The sequence below is a fragment of the Rattus norvegicus genome, chromosome 15 (assembly GCF_021556685.1).
Source record: "Rattus norvegicus strain SHRSP/BbbUtx chromosome 15, alternate assembly SHRSP_T2T, whole genome shotgun sequence".
NCBI classification, from domain to species: domain Eukaryota; kingdom Metazoa; phylum Chordata; class Mammalia; order Rodentia; family Muridae; genus Rattus; species Rattus norvegicus.
Window position 1 is genome coordinate 97,363,563 of NC_141548.1, and position 26,550 is coordinate 97,390,112.

At 39.5% G+C, this 26,550-nt stretch overlaps 1 pseudogene; it reads left to right on the plus strand.

Annotated features, from left to right (window-relative positions):
- The first annotated feature begins 914 nt into the window (after positions 1–914).
- LOC148001138 (small ribosomal subunit protein eS17 pseudogene) lies at positions 915–26,550 on the plus strand (annotated as a pseudogene).

Consider the following 26,550-nt stretch of genomic DNA (forward strand, 5'->3'; position numbering starts at 1 on the left):
GCTCAGGGACCCTGGAGAATGGAAGGACTGGAGGAGCTGAGGGGGCTTTGCAAGCCCGTAGGAAGAACAACACCAGCTGGCCGGACAACCCAGTGCTCCCAAGGTCTAGACCACCAACCAGGGAGTGTACAAAGAGGGATCCATGGCTCCAGAAAGTTATGTAGGAGAGGATGGCCTTGTCTGACACCAATGGGAGGGGAAACCCTTGGTCCCATGGAGGTTTGATGCTTCAGCTTAGGGGGAGGCTAGAGCGGTGGAGTGGGAGTGGGTGGGTAGGTAGGGGAGCACCTTCATAGAGGCAAATGGGAAGGAGAAAGGAAGGATGGGATGGGGGATGTTGTGGAAGGGTAACCTGGAAGATGTAAATGACAGGAATGATTAATAAAAAATTTTAAAGAATATTAAAAATAATAGAAATAAGTATTCCCTTATGTCATATCCTAGGCTCTTTTTATGCAATGGGTTCAGTTAAAAATCCAGTTTAAATTTCTAAACAATTTTCTTGACAGACAAACATGCTTAAGTTAGGAAAGTCTTCCTAGGAACTGCGCTAATTGAAAAAGAATAAATTACTCCCTCCCTTTCACATTCCTTTTATTAATCTTCTTCAAAATATTGCTTTTGTGGCAAAAAAAGGTGGGAACACAGTGAAAGAGAGAAAGGGGAGACAGAAAAAGAGGGAGGAAAGAGAATGAAAAAGTCACAGATTTGAAAATGTGTACTTGGTACAGTTTTAGGTTTAATCAATGTTTTCATATAACACATTCCCTATTGCTAACTTCTATTTACTTTTGCCCAAACTATGTCATGATTTCTTCTCTCAACTTTCTAGATGGCTTCTAAATTTCAAATACCATATCGCAAAGTCTGAGTTTCAACACTTTGTAGGAATTGCCATTAAGAGAAAAGACTAAATGACGAGTTTTGAAGCTCCTGTTGAGAAGATAATCCTGCCCTCAACCATGTTCCCAGAACTGTGAGCATAAATGCTTCTCCTGTAAGCCGCTTTTTGTTGGGAAAGTAACTGAGGCGATTACTCAGCCTTTCTTTCTGTTTATTTATATTAGTAATCATTTCATTCCTTTACCTTTCAAAGGATATCCCCCTTACCAGTTTTCCCTCCACAACCGCCCCCATACCATTTCCCCTCTTTGGTTGGTGGTTTAGTCCCTGGGAGCTCTGAGTGGTCCGGTTAGTTGGTATTGTTCTTATAATGGGGTTGCAATCCTTAGGTCCTTCCCCCAGCTCTTCCTTGTGCTCAGTCAGATGGTTGACTGTAGCTGCATCTTTAGAAAGTGACTCAGAAGACGGAAAGATCTCCCATGCTCAGGAATTGGCAGAATTAATATAGTAAAAATGGCCATTTTTCTCAAAAGCAATCTACAGATTCAGTGCAATTCCCATCAAAATTCCAACTCAATTTTTCATAGAGTTAGAAAGAGCAATTTGCAAATTCATTTGGCATAACAAAAAGCCCAGGATAGAGAAAACTATCCTCAACAATAAAAGGACTTCTGGAGGAATCACCATCCCTGACCTCAAGCAGTATTATAGAGCAATAGTGACAAAAACTGCATGTCATTGGTACAGAGATAGATAGTTAGATCAATGAAATAGAATTGAAGACCCAGAAATGAACCTACACACCTATGGCCACTTGATCTTTGATAAAGAAGCTAAAACTATCCATCCAATGGAAGTAAGATAGCAACAAATGGTGCTGGTTCAACTGGAGGTCAGCATGTATAAAATGCAAATTGATCCATTTTTATTAGCCTGTACAAAGCTCAAGTCCAACATCAAACTAGATACACTCAAACTAATAGAAGAGAAATTAGGGAACAGTATTGAACACATGGGCATTGGGGAAATTTTCCTGAACAAAGCACCAATGACTTATGCTCTAAGATCAAGAATCAACAAATGGGACCTCCTAAAACTAAAAAGCTTCCGTAAGGCAAAGGACACTATCCTTAGGCCAAAACAGCAACCAACAGACTGGGAAAAAAATCTTTACCAATCCTACATCTGATAGAGGGCTAATATCCAATATATACAAAGAACTCAAGAAGTTAGACTCCAGAGAGCCAAATAACCCTATTAAAATGGCGTACAGGGCTAAACAAAGAGTTCTCAGCTGAGTAATATTAAATGTCTGAGAAGTAACTAAAGAAATGTTCAACATCCTTAGTGATCAGGGAAATGTAAATCAAAACAACACTGAGATTCCACCTCACACCAGTCAGAATGACTAAAATCAAAAACTCAGATGACAACAGATGTGGGCAAGGATGGGGAGAAAGAGGAACACTCCTCCATTGTTGGTGGGATGGCAAGCTGGTACAACCACTCTGGAAATCAGTATGGAGGTTTCTCAAAAAATTGTACATTGCACTACCTGAAGACCCAGCTATACCACTCCTGGGCATATACCCAAAGGATGCTCCAACATACAACAAAGACACGTGCTCCACTATGTTCAGAGCACCCTTATTTATAATAGCCAGAAGCTGGAAAGAACCCAAATGCCCTTCAACAGAGGAATGGATACAGAAAATGTGGTACATCTACACAATGGACTACTACTCAGCTATCAAAAACAATGACTTCATGAAATTCATAGGCAAATGGATGGAACTAGAAAATATCATCCTGAGTGAGGTAAACCAATCACAGAAAAACACACTCTTATTCATAAGTGGATATCAGCCCAAAAGCTCGAATTATGCAAGATACAATCCACAGACCACATGATGCTCAGGAAAACAGAAAGACCAAAGTGTGGATGCTTCAGGCCTTCTTAAAAGGGGGAACAAAATATTCACAGGAGGAGATATGCAGACAAAGTTTGGAGCAGAGACTGAAGGCATGGCCATTCAGAGCCTGCTCTACCTTAGAGACTCGGCCAGAAGGAGACAAATACAGAGGAGAATGCTAGCAGCAAACCATTGAACTGAGAACAGGGTCCCCATTGGAAGTTAGAGAAAGGATTCAAGGAGATGAAGCGGCTTGCAACCCCATAAGAACAATAATACCCACCAACCAGAGCTCCCAGAGACTAAACCACTACCCAAAGATTACACACGGACAGACCCATGGCTCCAGTTGCATATGTAGCAGAGGATAGTCTTGTTGGGCTCCAATGTGAGGAGAAGCCCTTGGTCCTGCAAGGGCTGGACATCCCAGTGCAGAGGAATGTCAGGGGGACAGGAAGGGGGGGTGTTTGGGGAGAGGAAATACCCTTATAGAAGAAGGGGAGGGGGATGGAATGGGGGATTATGGTTGGGAAACAGGGAAAGGGAATGACATTTGAAATGTAAATTTAAAGTATGTAATAAAATAACGAGAGAAAGTGACATATAAAGTGGTCTTATACTTTCAAATTATTTCAGACTCATTAATTTAATGCACACAACACAGAAATTCACAGAGTAGGAACTGTTCTTTTCAGTGTAATTCTTAACAAAGCTTCCATTCTGGATCATAGCAGTCTGTGTGAGAGCTGAGTCACAAATGACAGATTTCTAGTATCAAGTTCAGACTTTGAAGCCACTCCCAACGTGAGCCTGCTTTCTTGACAGTGATAAAGAAGTTATTTTTTTCTCCAAGGAATACATACAACTTCTATTTCTTTTATTAAATTAGTTCCCAAAATAAACACACATCAATGTTTTATTATAAGTTGTCTCTGCTCAATGGAACAGTGTCACAAGTGTTTTGAGCACATGTCTGCCTTCGTCAATGGCCATAACCTGAATGTGTCTGAATGTCCACCTCTTTTGACATTAACAGAGATTCATATGTGTGCATATACCTGCATATGCAGGAATGTTTTTTAAGGAAATCTCACAAGGTTATTTTTTTTTCCTACTTTAGTCTCACAATGCCAAGCTTGAGTCCCCTGTAACTTACAATAGAGAACCTTTTAAACTACAAGCCTGGCTTTCTTGCCATCATTAAATCTACTGAACTGGCTCCCTGTGGTCCTGGAACTGGGGTCTTTAACAATATTTAATTGTGTCGGGCTGTTTGCAAAGGTCCACACGAATTTCTTAAGCAATAAAGAGCTCTTAGCTCCCCATGTTAAACCACTAGTCTTACTTGCAGTTGGTGATTTTAGCTTTTTTCCCCCTTTCTCTCTCCATCTATCTATCTATCTATCTATCTATCTATCTATCTATCTATCTATCTACCTACCTACCTACCTATCTATCTATCTATCTATCTGTCTATATCTATCTATCCATCTTTCTTTCTTCCTTCCTTCCTTTCTTTCTTTCTTTCTTTCTTTCTTTGTAAAAGAATCTGCTAAATTTTGATGTTTTGTTTTGTCTCTTGGTCCTCAGTATTCCCTATTAAGCTTTAGCTACCCAGTGAATTTTAAAGTCTATCAATATTACCCAAGTCCTTGTGGTTACAAAATGGCAATCCAGATCTTGTCAATCTTCTAACTCAATTTAATCTTGTCAAATCAGGTAACTTAATTCCATGCGTTCCATATACCATTCCTTGAAACTTGAGTTTAACATGAGGGATCATGAATTGTGTTTCACACAACCCCTGTCTGCTAACCCGTGGCACTAGTTTTGCAATTTGCCATTCACAGTTCAGGAAGAAAACCTCCTGGGAAAGTTCACACAGCACAGCTCAGGACAGGCTGTGCTTCTTATGAGGGATTGGTTGGTCTCTCTTGTCACTCAGCTCCGATTGTCATCCCACTGTAGACATAAAGGAGATACATAAATTATTCATTTCACAAGATCAAACTGTGGAATTGTTTACAGCAGGAACACCTTGCAGGATTTCTTTTTTCAGTGTTTCATATCTTTACTTTTTATGACTGGAATTGTTAATCTTCGATGTCTGTTTATTGTATTGTAATATGATTCTTATATTCATATTATGAGAGCATCTTTTTAATTTATGAACCTATAAATGCTTACATTATGACAATGTTCCCGTATTATGTTCCTTTTATGTATGCATGGCAAACTGATGATAAATTATTTTATCTGACACACTAATAAGATCTACATGAAAATAGGAAACATTACTTTTAATTTTATCCCTAGAAAATATTTATGTTGATTATTTATGCACAGAAAGGATTTTGTTCTACTAAAATATTTTATACATACATTTATATGTATGTATGTATATATACTGCTTTTGCTGTATTTATGTCAAACCATCAATTAGCTTGTCACCATTCACCTCATGGGAACAGAGGACACGAATCACAGGAGTCATATTCCTTCTGAACACAGTTTGATTTTGTATCTGAAAGTAGGAAAATCTACAAGGAAATGAGAGTAATTTTTTATTTCCTTGATTTATTGATTTACTATTATTTAGTTCTAATGGCTGTACATCAGTACCTTTCCTCAGTTTCACATTCTTTTTTTTCTATTCTTTTTTTTTTCTATTCTTTTTTTTTTTTTCGGAGCTGGGGATCGAACCCAGGGCCTTGCGCTTGCTAGGCAAGCGCTCTACCACTGAGCCAAATCCCCAACCCCCTCAGTTTCACATTCTTTCCAAGCAGTTATAACTTTTTTTTTCCGGAGCTGGGGACCAAACCCAGGGCCTTGCGCTTGCTAGGCCAGCACTCTACCACTGAGCTAAATCCCCAACCCCAGTTATAACTTTAAATACAGATATTTCCATATACACAGGAAGTGTCAAATTCCTCCAAGGTGTGCGATCTACAATATTGTTATTTAAACTCTATGGTCCAGCACTTTGGTAATTTCCTTCTGGTAGTCTTATAGAATAGAGATTACATATTATAGCAAACAAGGAGTACATAAACGCTGGGAATCCAAGAACCACGAGGCACTTGCAGGATTGTTTTCCCTCAGGCTTATCCTATTCTTAAGTAAGAACATTCTGGAACGTTTCAATTTCTTTGTGTTTTCAGTTTAAGACACAGTAGCTCACTGAGCCATATTCTATATATCTACATTCAACGTGTTTATAACGATCCCATTTTGCACTTTGCAGTGTTTTTTATTCTGTTAAATATTGCATCGAAATAGTTTAACAGAATGACTGTATCCTGCGTGCTCCGAGTTTCATGCTCAGAGGAAGTAGCTCTCAATAGTTGTTATACTAGCCCAATAAAAATGAACCAGTTATGATTTTTTAGTTACGTAAAGAATTCAAATTCTTGCAAAAAAAAAAAAGAGGTAATTTCAGACATTTGTAGTTGAACTCTTGAATCAGGATATAACAGAGTCACAGAGGCACACTTTTGAAAGGGCGTCCTTCTCTTGTCCTAATCCATGCCCATGCCTTAACAGAATGCCACACACTGAGTCTCTAAGCATCTTCATACACATCTTTTGAAACCTTAGACAACTAAAGGTACTGAGTAGATAATGCGATGGGTTGATACAAGCTATACCTTAGCTGACGAAAATGAAATTATGATACTTGAAAAGCGGAATATTAAACCATATAGAATATGGAAGTACATTTTTTTAAACCTGAATTAAACACGTTGATTCTCCTCTTTGATGTTATAACTGTAACCCAACACAAAATTTTGTGTATCATGCGTGTAAGGCTGCTAAGTAGAGATTCTTACAAAAATAAATAAAAACTTACAATAAAATCAAGTTCGTGTTCAAGAAACAAAAAGTGTTGGGGCTCTTCCATTTGTAGTTTTTCTCTTTCTTTTTACATATATTTTATTGGATATTTTGTGTATTTACATTTCAAATGTTATCCCCTTTCCCGATTTCCCCTCCACAAATACCCTTATCCCATCCTCCCTTCCCCTGCTTCTCTGAGGGTGCTCCCCACCCTCCCACCCACCCAACCACTCCCGAATCCCTGCCCTGACATTCCCCTATACTGGGGATAGAGTCTTTCCAGGACCATGGGCCTCTCCTCCATTGATGCAAGGCAAGGCCATCCTCTGCTAAGTATGCAGCTGGAGCCATGGGTCCCACCATGTCTACTCTTTGGTTGGTAGTTTAGTCTCTGGGAGTTCTGAGGGATCTGGTTGGTTGATATTGTTGTTCTTCCTATGGTGTTGCAAACCCCTACAGTTCATTCAGTCCTTTCTCTAACTCTTTCATTGTGGTCCCCGTGCTCAGTCCAATGGTTAGCTGTGAGCATTCCCATCTGTATTTGTCAGACTCTGGTAGAGCCTCTCAGGAGACAGCTGTATCAGGCTCCTGTCAGCATGTACTTCTTGGCATACGCAGTAGTGTCTGGGTTTGGTGTCTCTATATGGGATGGATCCTGAGGTAGGGCTGTAGTGGTAAATAATAAAATCAAAATGCACCAACCACACTATTGCTGGCTCCGGCGGGCCACATGGTGTCTGTGCAGTACTTTATCTCAACCAGCAAAACGTCTCAACCGGACTTGCTAAGTTTCCAATTTCCTTCCCACACCGGCCCTGGCTACTCTGAGCCCAGCAGCAGCCGCCCTCTCTGACCTCATTGCTAGCTTCAGCAGCTATCTCGCAGCTCTCTGCTGTGAACTGTGTTCACTTTCCCTGCACCCACCCCTGTGGTTACAGTCAGGACTCCCAGTAACTCATTAAAATCAAAACTCAATAAGCTTGTAATTTATCAATCAGATTTATATCAGTAAATTCTCACTTCACAAAACATCAACCCAATAAACTCAGAGCCAATTAATATTGATATAAACTGCCCACCTAGATAAGACAATTTGTCCTTTAATAATCTATCCCTTTTAAGATATTCATAACTACCTGTGGCCCTTTAAGGCCACAAAGGTCTGGGTCGTCCTTCCCTGCCTCCATCTTGGTTCTTCTCTTCCCCTCTCTTTCCCCCCTCTCCAAAACTCTGTGCCTGCTTTACTTTTTCACTGGCCAAACACAGGCCTTACCTTTTCTTGTGCCTGCCCTCACCTGCATACAAACATCAGTCCACTTGGGGCAGTCTCTGGACACCTTTCCTCCAGTCTGCAGCCCATTGTGATCCATATTTCCTCCCTTGATTATTTTCTTCCCCCTTCTAAGGAGTGAAGCATCCACACTTTGTTCCTCCTTCTTCTTGAGCTTCAAGTGGTCTGTGAATTGTATCTTGGGTATTCTGAGTGATTAGGCTAATATCTACTTTTCACTGAGTGCATACAATGTGTGTTCTTTTATAATTGGGTTGGCTCACTTAGGATGATATTTTCTAGTCCCCATCATCTGCCTAAGAACTTCATGAAGTCAATGCTTTTAATAGCTGAGTAGTACTCCATTGTATAAATGCACCACATTTTCTGTATCCATTCCTCTGTTGAGGGACATCTGGGTTGTTTCTAGCTTCTGGCTATTATAAATAAGGCTGCTATGAACATAGTGGAGCATGTGTCTTTGTTATATTTTGGAGCATCTTTTGGGTATATGCCTAAGAGAGGTATAACTGGGTCCTCAGGTAGTGCAATGTCACATTTTCTGAGAAACCTCCAGACTGATTTCCAGAATGGTTGTACCAGTCTGCAATCCCAACAATGGAGGAGTGTTCCTCTTTCTCCACATCCTCGCCAGCATCTGTTGCCACCTGAGTTTTTGATCTTAGCTATTTTGACTGGTATGAGGTAGAATCTCAGGGCTGTTTTAATTTGCATTTTTCTGGATGACTAAGGATGTTGAATATTTTTTGAGGTGCTTCTCAGCCTCTCAATATTCCTCAGTTGAGAATTCTTTATTTAGCCCTGAACCCAATTTTTAATAGGATTATTTGGTTCTCTGCTATCTAAATTCTTGAGTTCCGTATATAGTAAATGTTAGCCCTCTAGCAGAAGTAGGGTTTATAAAGAACTTTTCCCAATCTATTGTTTGCTGTTTTGTCCTACTGACACTGTCTTTGCTTTATGACAGATGTGATATTTTATGAGGTCCCAATTGTTTTTGTTGAATAAGGCATTGGTGTTCTGTTCAGGAAAATTTCCCCTGTGCCCATAAGATCGAGACTCTTCCCCAAGTGATCTTCTTTTTTTTTTATTAACTTGAATATTTCTTATACACATTTCCAGTGTTATTCCCTTTCCCGGTTTCCGGGCAAACATCCCCCTTCCCACTCCCCTTCTTTATGGGTGTTCCCCTCTCCATCCTCCCCCCATTGCTGCCCTCCCCCCAACAATCTAGTTCACTGGGGGTTCAGTCTTAGCAGGACCCAGGGCTTCCCCTTCCACTGGTGCTCTTACTAGGATATTCACTGCTACCTATGAGGTCAGAGTCCAGGGTCAGTCCATGTATAGTCTTTAGGTAGTAGTGGCTTAGTCCCTGGAAGCTCTGGTTGCTTGGCATTGTTGTACCTATGGGGTCTCGAGCCCGTTCAAGCTCTTCCAGTTCTTTCTCTGATTCCTTCAACGGGGGTCCTATTCTCAGTTCAGTGGTTTGCTGCTGGCATTCGCCTCTGTATTTGCTGTATTCTGGCTGTGTCTCTCAGGAGCAATCTACATCCGGCTCCTGTCTGCCTGCACTTCTTTGCTTCATCCATCTTGTCTAATTGGATGGCTGTATATGTATGGGCCACATGTGGGGCAGGCTTTGAATGGGTGTTCCTTCAGTCTCTGTTTTAATCTTTGCCTCTCTATTCCCTGCAAAGGGTATTCTTGTTCCACTTTTAAAGAAGGAGTGAAGCATTCATATTTTGATCATCTGTCTTGAGTTTCATTTGTTCTAGGCATCTAGGGTAATTCAAGCATTTATGCTAATAGCCACTTATCAATGAGTGCATACCATGTGTGTTTTTCTGTGATTGGGTTACCTCACTCAGGATGATATTTTCCAGTTCCAGCCATTTGCCTATGAATTTCATAAAGTCATTGTTTTTGATAGCTGAGTAATATTCCATTGTGTAGATGTACCACATTTTCTGTATCCATTCCTCTGTTGAAGGGCATCTGGGTTCTTTCCAGCTTCTGGCTATTATAAATAAGGCTGTGATGAACATAGGGGAGCACATGTCTTTTTTATATGTTGGGGCATCTTTTGGGTATATGCCCAAGAGAGGTATAGCTGGATCCTCAGGCAGTTCAATGTCCAATTTTCTGAGGATTCTCCAGACTGATTTCCAGAATGGTTGTACCAGTCTGCAATCCCACCAAAAATGGAGGAGTGGTCCTCTTTCTCCGCATCCTCGCCAGCACCTGCTGTCACCTGAGTTTTTGATCTTAGCCATAATCACTGGTGTGAGGTGAAATCTCAGGGTTGTTTTGATTTGCATTTCCCTTATGACTAAAGATGTTGAACATTTCTTTAGTTGTTTCTCAGCCATTTGGCATTCCTCAGCTGTGAATTGTTCGTTTAGCTCTGAACCCCTTTTTTAATAGGGTTATTTGTCTCCCTGCGGTCTAACTTCTTGAGTTCTTTGTATATTTTGGATATAAGGCCTCTATCTCCAACTGATCTTCTATTAGTTGCAGTGTATCTGGTTTTTCGTGGAGGTCTTTGATCCACTTGAACTTGAGCTGGGTACAAGGAGATAAGAAAGGATCGATTTGCATTCTTCTACATGCTGACTGACAGTTGAACAGCACCGTTTGTTGGAAAATGCTGTCTTTTTTTTCCCACTGGATGGGATACATCATTTGTCAAAGGTCAAGTGACCATAGGTGTGTGGGTTCATTTCTGGGTCTTCAATTCTATTCCGATGATCTACCTGCCTATCTCTGTACCAATATCATACAGGGTTTTGTTTTTGTTTTTGTTTTTGTTGTTGTTGTTTGTTTGTTTGTTTATGGTTTTTTTTCATCTTGATTGCTCTGTAATACAGCTTAAGGTCAGGGAAGGTGATTCCCCAGAAGTCCTTTTATTGTTGAAAATAATTTTTACTGTCCTGGGATTTTTGTTATTCCAAATGAATTTGCAAATTGCTCTTTCTAACTCTATGAAGAACTGAGTTGCAATTTTGATGGGGATTGCAATGAATCTGTAGATTGCTTTTGGCAAAATGGCCAATTTTACTATATTAATCCTGCCAATCGATGAGCATAGAAGATCTTTCCATCTTCTGAGATCTTCTTAAATTTCTTTCTTCAGAGGCTTGAAGTTCTTGTCATACAGATCTTTTACTTTTTGGCGAGAATCGGACCAAGGTATTTTATATCAGTTGGGACTTTGTGAAGGGTACCATTTCCTGAATTTCATTCTCAGTTTGTTTATCCTTTGAGTAGGGAAGATTACTGATTTATTTGAATTATTTTTATATCCAGCCAAGTTGCTGAAATAGTTTATCAGCTGTAAGAATTCTCTGATGTAATTTTTAGGGTCACAAGTATAGTATCATATCTTCAAATAGTGATATTTTGACTTCTTCCTTTCCAATTTATATCCCTTTGACCTCCTTTTGTTTTCTGATTGCTCTTGTTTTCTGGCTAGGACTTCGAGTACTATATTGAATAGGTAGAAAGAGCAGGCAGCCTTGTCTAGTCCCTGATTTTAGTGATATTGCTTCAAGTTTCTCTCCACTTAGTTGATGTTGACTACTGATTTACTGTATATTGCTTTTACTTTGTTTAGGTATGGGTCTTGAATTCCTTATCTTTGTAAGACTTTCATGATGAAGGGATGTTGAATCTTGTAAAATGTTTTCTCAGCATCTAAAGAAATGCTCATGTGGTTTTTTTTCCTATGAGTTTGTTCATATAGTGGATTACATTGATGGATTTCATATATTGAACCATTCCTGCATTCCCTGGCTTGAAGGCTACTTGCTCATGATGGATGGTTGTTTTGATGCATTCTTGAATTACCTTTGTGCGAATTTTATAGAGTAATTTTGCATCGATATTCATAAGGAAAATAGTATGAAGTTCTCTTTGTTGGTTCTTTATGTGGTTTAAGTTTGAACATAATTGTGACCTTTAGGTAGTGTTGTTACTGTTTCTATTTCATACAATAGTTTGAGGAATATTGGTATTAGGTCTTCTTTGACAGTGTGATAGAATTCTGTACTAAACCCATCTGGTTCTGGGCTTTTTTGGTTAGACTTTAATAGACTGCTTTTCTTTTTTTAGGGGCTATGGCGTTGTTTCGATGGTGTATCTGATCCTGATTTAACTCTGGTACCTGGTATCTGTCTGGAAAATTGTCCAATTCATCCAAATTTTCCAGTTTTGTTGAGTATAGGCTTTCTTGGTATGGTCTGATGATTTTTTGGTTTTCTTCTGTTTCTGGTGTTACCTCTCCATTTTCATTTCTGATTTTGTTAATTTGGATACTGTCTCTGTGCTCTCTGGTTAGTCTGGCAAAGGGTTTATCTATCTTGTTGATTTCTCAAAGAACCAGCTCAGCTCTCGGGTTCTTTGTATAGTTCTTTTTATTTCTACTTGGTTGATTTCAGCCCTGAGTTTGATTATTTCCAGCTGTCTACTCCTCTTGGGTGTATTTGCTTCTTTTTTTTCTAGTGATTTCAGGTGTGCTGTCAAGCTGCTAGTGTGTGCTTTCTCCAGTTTCTTTTTGGAGGCCCCCAGAGCTATGAGTTTTCCTCTTAGCACTGTTGTCATTGTGTCCCATGAGGTTTGGTATGTTGTGCCTTCATTTTCATCAAATTTTAAAAAATCTTTAATTTCTTCCTTGATTAAGTTATTAGTGAGTAGAGCGTTGTTCGGCTTCCATGTGTACATGGGCTTTCTGTCGTTTTTGTTATTGAAGACCAGCCTTAGTCAGTGGTGATCTGATAGGATGCATGGGATTATTTAAATCTTCTTATATCTGTTGAGACCCGTTTTGTGACAGATTATATGGTAAATTTTAGAGAAGGTACCATGAGGTGATGAGAAGAAGGTATATTCTTTTGTTTTAGGATGAAATGTTCTATAGATGTCTGTTAAATCCATTTGACTCATAACTTCTGTTAGTTTCTCTGTGTCTCTGTCTAGTTTCTGTTTCCATGATTTATCATTGATGAGAGTGGGGTATTGAAGTCTCCTCATATTATAGAGTGAGGTGCAATGTTTGTTTGAACTTAATAAAGTTTCTTTTATGAATGTGGGTGCCCTTGTATTTGGAGCATAGATGTTCAGAACCGAGAGTTCATCTTGATAGATTATTCCTTTGATGAGTATGACGTTTCCTTCCTTATCTTTTTTGATGACTTTTGGTTGAAAGTTGACTTTATTCAATATTAGAATGGCAACTCCATCTGGTTTCTTGGGACCGTTTGCTTGGAATTTTTTTTCCAGCCTTTTACTCTGAAGTCATATCTGTCTTGGTCACTGAGGTGCATTTCCTGTTTGCAGGAACAAGTTGGGTCCTCTTTATGTATCCAGTCTGTTAGTCTATGTATTTTGATTGGTGAATTGAGTCTTTTGATGTTAAGAGATATTAAGGAAAAATGATTGTTGTTTCCTGTTATTTTTGTTATTAGGAGTGGAATTATGTTTGTATGGGAATCTTATTTTGTTTTGTTGAAGGAAGATTACTTTCTTGCTTTTTCTAAGGTGTAGTTTCCCTCCTTGTGTTGGAGTTTTCCATCTATTTTTTTCTTTTTTGGTAGGGCTGGATTTGTGTAAAGATAGTGAGTAAATTTGATTTTGTCCTGTCTTGGTTTCTCCATCTATGTTAATTGAGAGTTTTGCTGGGTATAGTAGTTTGGGTTGGCATTTCTTTTCTCTTAGGGTCTGTATGACATCTGCCCAGGATCTTCTGACTTTTATAGTCTGGTGTAATTCTGATAGGTCTGCCCTTATATGCTAATTACCCTTTTCACTTATTGCTTTTAATATTCTTTCCTTGATTTTCGCATTTGGTGTTTTGGCTATTATGTGACAGGAGAAATTTCTTTTCTCGTCCACTCTATTTGGAGTTCTGTAGGCTTCTTGCATGTTTATGGGCATCTTTTTCTTTAGGTTAGGGAAGTTTTCTTCTGTAATTTTGTTGAAGACATTTACTGGCCCTTTAAGTTGGGAGTCTTCACTCTCTTCTATACCTATTATTCTTTTTTTTTTATCGTGTCAAGCCAGGAGAGGAAGAGAAGCAGAGAGAGAGAGAGAGAGAGAGAGAGAGAGAGAGAGAGAGAGCAGAAGAGAGGAAGAGCGGGAGAGAGTATACCTATTATTCTTAGGTTTGATCTTCTCATTGTGTCCTGGATTTCCTGGATGTTTTGGGTTAGGAGCTTTTTGCATTTTGCATTTCCTTTGACTGTTGTGTAAATGCTTGCTATGGTATCTTCTGCCCCTGAGATTCTATCTATTGTATTCTGTTCATGATGCTGGAATCTGATTTCTTTTCTAGGGTTTCTATCTGTAGGTTTGTCTCTCTTTGTGATTTCTTTATTGTTTCTATTTCCATTTTTAGTTCCTTGATCATTTTATTCAATTACTTCACCTGTTTGATTGTGTTTTTCTATAATTCTTTCAGGGATTTTTGTGTTTCCTCTTTAAGGGCTTCTACCTCTTTACCTATGTTCTTCTGTATTTCTTTAAGGGAGTTATTTATGTCCTACTTAAAGTCCTCTATCATCATCATGAGATGTGACTTTAAATCAGAACCTTGCTTCTCTGGTGTGTTGGGGTATCCGGGACTTGCTGTGGTGGGAGAACTGGGTTCTGATGATGCCGAGTAGCCTTGGTTTCTGTCTCTTATGGTCTTGTGATTGTCTCTTGTCATCTGGTTATCTCTCATGTTAGTTGGTCTTGCTGTCTATGATTGGAGCCTGTCCCTCCTGTGAGCCTGTTAAGCCTGTGACCTTAAGAGTCACAGCTCCTGGAGGACTCGCTGTCTTGGGGCAGGATTTGGGCCTGGAGTTCTGTGCCACAGGATTAACTCCTAGGTACAGATAGAAATCAGAAGGATCCTGTCCCCAGTTTGTCCATGGTTCATAAGCCCTGTGGTCTCCTGGCAGGTCTCTCTTTAGCCAATTACTGGAGCACAAGTATACTTTTTTCTTTCTGAAATCTAAAGAAGCAGCATTGAAAGTGTGATCTTTGAAAGTCAGGGTATCTTTTTGCTTTTGTTTTTCGGCCTCTTTGCTAAGATATTTCAAACTGACGGCCCTTTCTGTCTGAGTACTTATGAAATACAGAAGGCCAAGGGCAAAAATGGAATGAGATATTATGCTTTGGCCTACGCATAATATGAGAAGCAATTACACACAGCCAAAATGTAGAGTTTGCAAACATTTTACTTTACAATTTTTGAATCCCTTTAAAGTAGTTATTAAATATTTAGTAAATACCTATTTGTAAGGTTATAAAAAGCAAAACATGTTAGGAATTTTTTTAAAAAATCTATCTACACTGAGTTCTGCTGACATAATGCTTGGAAAAATATCTCCAAAGAACCTTAAAATATTTATTAGTTCAAACCCATGTTAGATATTCTAAAACTTCTAAGGCTGCACAGGTTCTCATTAACAAATGGGGGAACAAGTAGCAAGTCCATTATTTCTCATCTGCAATGGAAGGTCACACTTAAAAGTCACAAAGTGCACATACAAAATAAATGCAAAGCTCAAAATGTCCCTCAACACAAACTTTAAAAACCATTTAGTTCTGCAAAATGCAGCACAGTATTACATATTACAGAGAAAACTGCCGGTTAAATCGGGGTAGTTAGCAAAGTAAAAGATACAGAAATTGAGTAGTAAATGCTGATCCTTTTATCTCCTTCACATTACAAGTGAAATGTCAAGATGATATTAAATGGAAGAGGATTTTACATGCTCTCTTGGTGTTTCAGATACACTAATTATGAAGCTTTTGGGAAATCTTAAATGTACCCAAATCTTTAAGAAATCCCAAGAAAGTGATGAGCTAAATAAATGTTACAGCAGCAATAAATCGTGCATTTACCAAGCACCACACAGTACTTTTTGGTATTTCCATCATTATTTTACTGCTGAGGAATATTGAAAGACAGGAGGCCAAGACTGATGAAGCACTATACCGAAAAATTCTCTAAGCCCTCGGCAATCCCTTCTCTAATCTGCCAACTCTTCTCATCGTCAATGTTGATGCCCATTTTCAGAGTCCAGCTTGCCAGCATCCAAGGCCCTCTGTTTTGTGACCCAAGCACAGAATAACCAGTTGTAAATATCAGATTCTCCAGAATGAGAAGAGAAGACAGAGCAAAAATTTTTTTTGCTACAATAGGAGTATCCTCTACTGCTGATGACCCAGATCAGAAAGAAAGAAAGAAAGAAAGAAAGAAAGAAAGAAAGAAAGAAAGAAAGAAGGAAGGAAGGAAGGAAGGAAGGAAGGAAGGAAGGAAGGAAGGAAGGAAGGAAGAAAAACCAAATCAAACAGAATATTCATATTTATTTGCAATATATGTGTTATTCTCAAGCACCGATGCTTTATTCTATGTGTTCTGCGTCAGAAAGTCATGACTCATTTCTGTCTCAAGAATGTGTGCCTCTCTACTCCCGTCATACGAGCTGCTACTCTCTCCATGGCGAGAAGCATTGCTGATTCTCACTCTACACCATTCAATGGGTATTCACTCCCAAATTGTATTACCTATAAACTTCAGATTGGTCATTCTTTCCAAAATAACTACCATAAAATCTATGCTTAAATTTTAGGGTTTTATTTCTACTATTGACTAATGTCAATGGAATAATACAGACATTTCTAAAGTCAAAATTGAATGTGTTATTCAATCTTCAACCACAATCTCTCTCTCATATTTCTAATGGGTAAATCTTATATCTTCATGTCACCTCCCGTGGAGACAGTGGTTCTGCTGTCTTGTTAAAGCCTTGTAATGGAAACATATAATTTGTTTCCATAAAATGTGTCAAGGGTTTGCATTGAAAAATATATTGATATTTTTTACTTACTAAGGTTTTACTCAATGATCTTATACATACAGACAACTTGCTATTTAAAAGTGAACCACCAAATAACATACACAGGCTGGACCCTAGGCCTCCCTGCACATACATACATACATATATACATAGGAACATACATACATATATAGTAGATGTGCAGCTTCATGTGATTCTAGAACTACTGGAGATGGGGCTGTCCCAAAAGCTGTTGACTGTATGTAGGATACGTTCCAGCTATTTGCCTTTCTAGCCTCACTCCGAGAGGAAGTAACTAGCCTCACAGAGACTTGAAGCGCCAGGATGGAGGAAGTAATCAGGGAGGCTCCACCTGCACAGAGGAGAAGGTGAGGGGGTTTGAGAGAAATATTGTGGGAGGTGCTGACTGGGAGGGGCTCAGTGAGTGGGATGTAAAGTGAATAAGTAAAAGACATCTCATGTCTTTTAAACGTGTTGGTTTAGGTTTTGCTGGGATGACAGGCAGCATTGGAAAGCAGGTATAGTGCAGATGCTATTAAGATGTATATACATCAAGACACTTTTCAGACAATTAAAAATGACTATGAAATCCCTGGAATATAATTAAGAAGCTCCCAAACTGACGATAGTGAAAGTTAAGCAGACAGAACAAACTAACACTACCATGAAGAGAGGTTACTGAGCAGTCCCTGAAAACCGTTCTCCAGAAGGCAAACATGCTTTAGAAATGATTAACTACCTTCTGTGACGAGTAGTGAGTGACACAAACTGCCACTTGATGGTCTAATTTCATGGCACTTTGCCAGTCTAAAGATCCTTGTCAACTAACCAATTGCATTTTTATTGCTTTAGCTCCTTTATTACCTGAGAAGGAGTTCCATTAAGACTTGTTAACTCATCAGCATGTGCTTAACACGGTGCAGGTTCCCAGTTTATGCTCCACCTTACCGAGTTCTTTCCACCCATTATTTAACTAATTCCCTGAAACCATTCTATTCTATATGCCATACAGTGCGTGTCAGAAAGTGGATCACATACACTGTAGTTAGCGTTTAATTCTTTCTAATTACTTACTGGCAATAAACTTTAAATAATCCCCAATGAGGAAAAGAGTAGCTGACTTTAGGAGGTTAGAGGGGAGATCATCTCCTCTTTTCCATGGCTTTCTTGCAAGAGACAGAGGCAAACTCAATATAGAAGATGTTCAGTGAATCGGAGTAGCAGTCTTCATCTTAATAATTATAATAAAAGTATGTGCATATCTCTTCCTTTCCAAAGTATCAAGCCTGAATATTAAGAAAATCAGGGCAAGAAACATCATGAGCAAAGTATGAAAGTTCAAATTGCAGATTTTACTTTATTCTCATTATCACATATATAACAAAGCAAATTATGGAGACCATCCAAAGTTTCTAACTACTTTCCGTAATGAATTTGGCCTTCCTTCCTTTTTTTTTAACTTAAATCATGGTCAGCTTAAAGGTAAAACCAGATTTTCCTTTCCCAGATATTTCACAGTAGCTCTCTGATTTATCTCACACAAGTTCAAAAAATTATATTTAGCTTTGCATCGCGCATCTAATTCCAACAGAGAAGCTGGTGTCTTTGCCTGCCTTCTGCTCCCTGTTCCCTGAACGTTCTGTCCTGTGGCAAAGTGGAAATGAAAACAATACGGGATGAAGGGCCATGAACTTGGATCACAGTGGCTGGGACACCTTCCAGATTTGTTTCTCAATGAAAAGGAAACACAAATACAAAAACAAAATACTCTTCCAAAACTGAACTTCTACTCTGTATGTGCTTCGTGCCGATACTGAAGATATGCTGTCTCTACTGTGATAGCTTCTCCTAAATCTTTGAAGCAAGATTTCCCTACCTTTGATTCCTTTTCCAGTCTCTGAAAATTCCATATGAGGACTTGGATTGAGAACATTCCATTTCTGGGCCTCAAAAATCCACATCGCAAAATCTGTAGGTAGAAAAATGGAATCTGTGGCTTCCTTGGGCAGTACTTTACCTAGAAAGTGTTGTTGGTGTGTTTATGTCTGAGAATTGGGATAGGGACCCCACAAGACAGTATTATCATTAAAGAATCGTACCCCCTTCACTATGACCACATGAGCAGTATGGGAGTTAATTGAGATGTAACTAGCTGTAGTTTTCTTTGAGTTCAAATTGGGATGAAACTGGTACGTGACATTTCTCACCCTGTGAGAGAGTGGATGCCCTTAATACTCAGAGGTAACAGTAGTTGAATGTATCATGAGATAAAGAAAGAGAGGTGAAGGGTTTACAGTCAGATAATCAACAAACCTTTATTGACTGCTACAGGGCATTTAATCTATACAAAGCTATAAGCAAAATAGATGGCCATATGCAGCAAGAAAAAATATGGTTTCAAGCTGGAGAAAGCCATTTGAGATGGCTACCAGGAGCAGGGAAAGACAAGGCATGAAGCTGTGTTCAGAAGCAGATATTGGTTGACTGGCGATGTGTGTTTCTTCTTGACATGCAAAGCAATACAGATTTTGAAAACATTAATCGGAAGACAGGTGAACATTGACACTGATCTGACCTAGTTCAGTTGCATAGGATCCTAAGAAGTGGTCTGGCTGTATTGAAAGAAACAATATACCAGCCATTTATGTTTATTAAAAAACATAAATCAATCTGCCTCTGATTTATGAGGCAGAAACCAGTCCAGAGATAAGACAACTCATGACTTCAAGAAATGTGCAAGTCAAGTTCCAGAGGGATTGGAAGTCTCTAGCCTTCTCAGTGACTTGCATTCACAATACACTTACCCTCAAAGAGACTCATACCACATACATGCAATTAAGCATAATAAAAGTATTTTTTCTTTTCATTCATCCTACTGGATATTATTTTTTGTTTTCTTTTATTGGATGTCCCTTTCCTGGTTTCCCCTCTAGAAACCCACTATCACATCTTCCCTCCCCTGCTTCTATGAGGGTGCTCCCCAACTCACTGACCCATTTCCTCCCACCTCCCCGCCCTGACATTCCCCAAACTGGGTCATCAAGCCTTCACAGGACCAAGAGCCTCTCCTCCCATTGATGCCCATCAAGGCTATCCTCTGTTATGTATGTGACTGGAGGCATAGATCCATATACATACGTATTCTTTGAATGGTGGTTTAGTCCCTGGGAGCTCTAGAGGGTCTAGGTGACTGATATTATTGTTCTCTTGTGGGGTTGAAAACCTCTTCTGCTTCTTCAGTCCTTTCTCTAACTCCTCCACTGGGGACCCCATTCTCAGTACAATGGTTGGCTATGAGCATCCATCCCTCTATTTGTCATGCTCTGGCAAACCCTCTCAGGAAACAGCTATATCAAGCTCCTATCAGCATGCACTTCTTGGCATCAGAAATATTGTCTGAGTTTGGTGTCTTAATATGGGATGGATCCCCAGGTGGGGCAGTCTCTGGATGGCCTTTCCATCAGTTCTGCTCCACACTTGTCTCCATATTTCCCCCTGTGAATATTTTGTTCCCCCTTCTTTTTTTCTTCCATTTTTATTAAATTGGGTATTTCTTATTTACATTTCAAATGTTATTCCCTTTCCTGATTTCCTGTGCATCACCCACCTAGCCCCCCTTCCCCTTCTATATGGGTGTTCCCCTACACATCGATGCCTCATTATAGTCTCCCCCAATAATCCCTTACACTGGGAGTCCAACCTTGGTAGGACCAAGGGCTTCCCCTTCTACTGGTGCCCCAACAAGGCTGTTCTCTGCTACCTATGCAGTTGGAGCCCAGGGTCAGTCCATGTATAGTCATTGGGTAGTAGTTTCATCCCTGGAAGCTCTGGTTGGATGGCATTGTTCTTATGCAGTTGCAAGCCCCTTCAACTCTTTCATTCCTCGTTCCCCCTTCTAAGAAAGACTGAAGCATCCACACTTTGGACTTCCTTCCTTTTGAGCTGAATGTGGTCTGTGGATTGTATCTTGGGGATTCCGAGCTTTTGGACTAATATCCACTTATCCGTGATTGTGTACATACCATGTGTGTACTTTTGTGACTGGGTTACCTCACTCAGGATGATATTTTCTATTTCCGTTCATTTGCATAGGAAGTCCATGAAGTCATTGTTTTAAATAGATGAGTAGTACTCCATTGTGTAAATTTACCACATTTTCCATATCCATTCTTCTCTTGAAGGATATCTGGGTTCTTGCCAGCTTCTGGCAATTATAAATAAGGCTTCTAAGAACATTGTGGAGTATCTTTTGGGTGTATGCCCAGGAGTGGTATAGCTAGGTCCTCAGTTAACACTATGTCCAATAAAAGTAATTTTCAAATAACAGAAAAACCTTTCTACACTATTTGCTTTTCATCTTTCAAGGAAAGATGACTGATTTTGGGGTTGGGGATTTAGCTCAGTGGTAGAGCACTTGCTTAGCAAGCACAAGGCCCTGGGTTCAGTCCCCAGCTACGAAAAAAAAGAAAAAAAAAAGAAAAAAAATTCAAGGAAAGATGACTGGTTTTAATGATTTTAATGATATTTTTTACTATGATTATTGGGGTTGAGAAAGCCTGTCCACTTATATCATATCTTTATCTCATATGTCAGGTATCAGAAAAATCTACTAAATTTTAGGAAGTAGGCTTAAAGTTGCAAGATTTTACAGAATAGGAATTTTTAATTATGATACAAATTAGAAAAATGTCTTATTGCTGAAAGTAATATTTCTTGTGAGTTGATGCAAGTACTTGCAAATGTCTTCCATAAGCAAAACTCCTTTTTTTGTTGACAATAACAAGAAAAATCTCTTTATAAAGTTCATTTTCACTTACAATTGTAGATTAGTCCTGCAAATGTTTTTCCTCGTTAGGTGGGAGTCATTAATCATACACAATGAATGCAGGATCACTCTTTGTTCCTTAGAATTACAGGCTTTGTGAGGAATACTTATTATCATAAATCTTCTGAAAAGACTGTCTAATAGCGGCCAAACACTTGTAACATCACTGAGTAAAATTTAAAGTGGATTCACTTCCATGGGCTTTTATAGCTGAAGCCATCGTCATTGATTTTCACAAGGGCGATTTCAAGCACAAGCATGTAAATAAGAACCCTTATCTATAGTCATGGAGAACACATCTTTCACTGTCTTCCTCCTGAATGGGGGTTCTACCCTGCCCTCTGCATTTCTGTTGCTGTCACCCTATTGACCATAATTTGTAGCTCAATGATTGATTCATTTTGTCAGGGTGCAACAAATTTTCATATTTCTTCTGCCAAGACAATTCTGACCCATTAAATCAGAGAAAGATTAAAAATGACTTGTCTTAAAAACCAAGTTCCTCTCATCTCTATATTGCATCACATTAGTAGATTTTAAGGCACTAAGTTTTTCTTAGAATGGATTTAGTCCTTGGCCATGCCACACATGCACAATGCATTCTGATAACACTCACCTGCCAGACTCTCTAGTCTCCCTTGTATACCTGTCAACCCTTTCTCCTCCCCACAAGAGCCTTTTTCCTATTTATACCTTTTGATTTGGTTTTATGACCTAATAACTTCTATGCATTGCAGCAAGGGATGGGGAAGGACAAATGGGGCCCTATTAATTATTGACAGAAGCTCAAGACTGAGGAAACACTGTCCTCAATAGTACATCGACCTTCAACAATTTCAATATTAAGCTGAAACAAAAAGTTTTGTGATGTAGGAGTACAGTTTAGGAATGGTGCTATCCCTTTAAAATTCTCTGTTGGAAAGTTCTCTCTACCCACATTTCTGACTCTAGAGGAAAACGCCTACCACCACCAGGGACCCATACACACAGGGACCAGGAAGGAGGAGCAGGCCCTTCTGACTGCTGCCCTCACAGAGAGCTGAAACCTAGCCCCAAGGAGCAATGTCAGGCCCAAGACCAGAGGTAAGACCAACTTTTCTGCTCCAAGTGTCCTGACTGGTGGACTCAGGACACATGCCCACAGGAACAGCTGAAAGCCAGTGGACAGGAATGACTACATGCCTGAAAGCAGAACACTCTGTTCCCATAACTGGCTGAAAGAAAACAGGAAAACAGATCTACAGCACTCCTGACACACAGGCTTATAAGATTGTCAAGCTACTGTCAGAAATAGCAGAACAAGGTAACACCAGAGACAACCTGATGGCGAGAGGTAAGCACAGGTACCCAAGTAACAGAAACCAAGACTACATGGCATCATCAGAGCCAAATTCTCCCACCAAAGCACACACTGTATACCCAAACACACCAGAAAAGCAAGATCTATATTCAAAATCACATTTGATCATAATTATGGAGGACAATTGGAACAACATAAAGAAATGCAGGAAAATACAAGTAAACAAATAGAAGCCGTTAGAAATGAAACACAAAAATCCCTGAAAGAATTACGGGAAAACACAATAAAACAGGTGAAGGAATTGAAAATGGAAATAGAAACAGTAAAGAAAGCACAAAGGGAGACAACCCTAGATATAGAAAACCAAAGGAAGAGACAAGGAGCTGTAGATACAAGCATCACCAACAGAATACAAGAGATAGAAGAAAGAATCTCAGGAGCAGAAGATTCCATAGAAATCTTCAACACAACTGTCAAAGATAATATAAAACAGAAAAGGCTACTGGCCCAAAACATACAGGAAATCCAGGACACGATGAGATGATCAAAAATAAGGATAATAGGTATAGAAGAAAGTGAAGACTCCTAACTCAAAAGACCAGTAAATATCTTCAATAAAATTATAGAAGAAAACTTTTCTAACCTAAAGAAAGAGATGCCCATAAACATACAAGAAGCCTACAGAACTCCAAATAGATTGGACTAGAAAAGAAACTCCTCCTGTCACATAATAGTCAAAACACCAAATGCACAAAACAAAGAAGGAATATTAAAAGCAGTAAGGGGGAAAGGTCAAGTAACATATGAAGGCAGACCTAACAGAATTACACCAGACTTCTCACCAGAGGCCATGAAAGCCTGGAGAGATGTCATACAGACCCTAAGAGAACACAAATGCCAGCCCAGGTTACTGTATCCAGCAAAACTCTCAATTAACATATATGGAGAAACCAAGATATTCCATGACAAAAGGAAATTTACACATCTTTCTACAAATCCAGCCCTACAAAGGATAATAAATGGTAAAGCCCAACACAAGGAGACAAGCTACACCCTAGGAAAAACAAGAAACTAATTGTTTTGCAACAAAACTAAGAGAAGACAAGCACACAAACATAATCTCACGTCCAAATATGAAGATAACATGAAGCAACAATCACTATTCCTTAATATCTCTCAAAACCAATGGACTCAATGCCCAAAAAAAGAGACACAGATTAACAAACTGGATACATAATGAGGATCCAGCATTTTGCTGCCTAAAGGAAACACACATCAAAGACAAAGACAGACACTACCTCAGAGTAAAAGGCTGGAAAATCGACAAATGGGATCTCATTAACCTGCAAAGCTTCTGTAAGGCAAAGGATACTGTTGTTAGGACAAAACGGCAACCAACAGATTGGGAAAAGATCTTTACCAATCCTACAACTGATAGAGGACTTATATCCAAAATATTCAAAGAACTCGCAAAGTTAGACTGCAGGGAGACAAATAACCCTATTAAAAATGGGGTTCAGAGCTAAACAAAGAATTCACAGTTGAAGAATGAGGAATAGCTGGGAAGCACCTAAATAAATGTTCAACATCTTTAGTCATAAGGGAAATGCAAATCAAAACAACCCTGAGATTTCACCTCACACCAGTGAGAATGGCTAAGATCAAAAACTCAGGTGACTGCAGATGCTGGCGAGGATGTGGAGGAAGAGGAACACTCCTCCATTGTTGGTGGGATTGCAGACTGGTACAACCATTCTGGATGTCAGTCTGGAGGTTCCTCAGAAAATTGGACATTGAACTACCTGAGGATCCAGCTATACCTCTCTTGGGCATATACCCAAAAGATGCTCCAACATACAACAAAGACACATGCTCCAGAATGTTCATAGCAGCCTTGTTTATAATAGCCAGAATCTGGAAAGAACCCAGATGCCCTTCAACAGAGGATGGGACACAGAAAATGTGGTACATCTACACAATGGAATATTACTCAGGTATCAAAAACAATGACTTTATGAAATTCATAGGCAAATGGATGAAACTGTAAAATATCCTGAGTGAGGTAACCAAATCACAGAAAAACACACATAGTATGCACTCATTGATAAGTGGATATTAGCTCAAATGCTCAAATTACCATAAACGCACAGAACACGTGAAACTCAAGAAGGATGACCAAAATACAGATGTTTCACTCCTTCTTTAAAAGGGGAAAAAGAATACACATAGGAGGGAATAGGGAGGCAAAGTTTAGACCACAGGGTAAAGGAATGCCCATTCAGAGCCTGCCCCACATGTGGGCCACCAAACTAGATAAGATGGATGAAGCAAAGAAGTGCAGGCTGACAGGAACAGGATGTAGATCTCTCCTGAGAGACACAGCCAGAATACAGCAAATACATAGGCAAGGCCAGCAGCAAACCACTGAACTGAGAACGGGACCACCGTTGAAGGAATCAGAGAAAGGACTGAAAGAGCTGAAGGGGCTCTTTCAACATATAAACAACAATGCCAACCAACCAGAGCTTCCAGGGACTAAGCCACTATATAAAGACTATACATGGACTGACCCTGGGCTCCAACCTCATAGGTAGCAATGAATAGCCTAGTAAGAGCACCGGTGGAAAGGGAAGCCCTTGGTCCTGCCTAGGCTGGACCCCCAGTGAACAGGATTCTTGGTGGGATGGTGGTAATTGGGGGAGAATGAGGAGGGGATCATCCATGTAGAAGGGGAGGAGGAAGGATTAGGGGGATGTTGGCCTGGAAACCGGGAAAGGGAATAACATTTGAAATGTAAATAAGAAATACCCAATTTAAAAAAGATGGAAAAAAAAAACCTCTCTGTCATGATCACCTCTTCTGTGTGATTACCCTCATATGACCCTGACACTGTGCTTTTGAACCTTGATAAAAAATAATGGCATATACAAGAAATCTTCATACAATCTCCCAGTTTGTCATGGTATTAATCTTTGAACAATGGAAATCACAATCACCTTGTTCCAGGTGTTTCGGAAAACCTGGCTAATACTTGAATCAGAATCCAGATTTTTTCCTCTTCCAGCCCAGTCTTTGGGTTCACCTACATTCCTTTCTGTCGGCATTAAAATTTTCACGGTGATTCTGTTTACCCCTGCAGGCAGTGAGGAAAAGCTGAGGGCTCAGACATACGATGCAGATTTGATACTTCAAAAAGAAAAAAATGCCAAATCAATTCATAAAGAGATGTCAAAGGAAATTTTCTTTAAAATAAAAAAAAAGTAATTTCTACTCTTTTACAAAACCTGCAAGCAGAGGCAGTGTTCACACCAAGCCTGTGAAGAAGGCAGCCTGGGTCATCATTGAGAAGTACCACACCTGCCTGGGTAATGACTTCCGCACCAACAAGCGTGTATACAAGGAGATCACTGTAATCCCTAGCAAGAAACTTGTCAAAAGATAGGCAACAATGTCACGTATCTGGTGAAGCAGATTCAGAGAGGTCCTGTAAGAAGAATCCCTATCAAGTTACAGAAAGAAGACAGAGGACAGATAATTATGTTCCTGGGGTCTCAACCATAGATCAGGAGATCATTGAGGTAGATCCTGACACCCGGGAAGTGCTGAAGCTTCTGGACTTTGGCCGGCTCTCCAACCTGCAGGTCCCTCAGCCTATGGTTGCAATAAATTTCAAAGCACCACATGGAGCTGTTTAA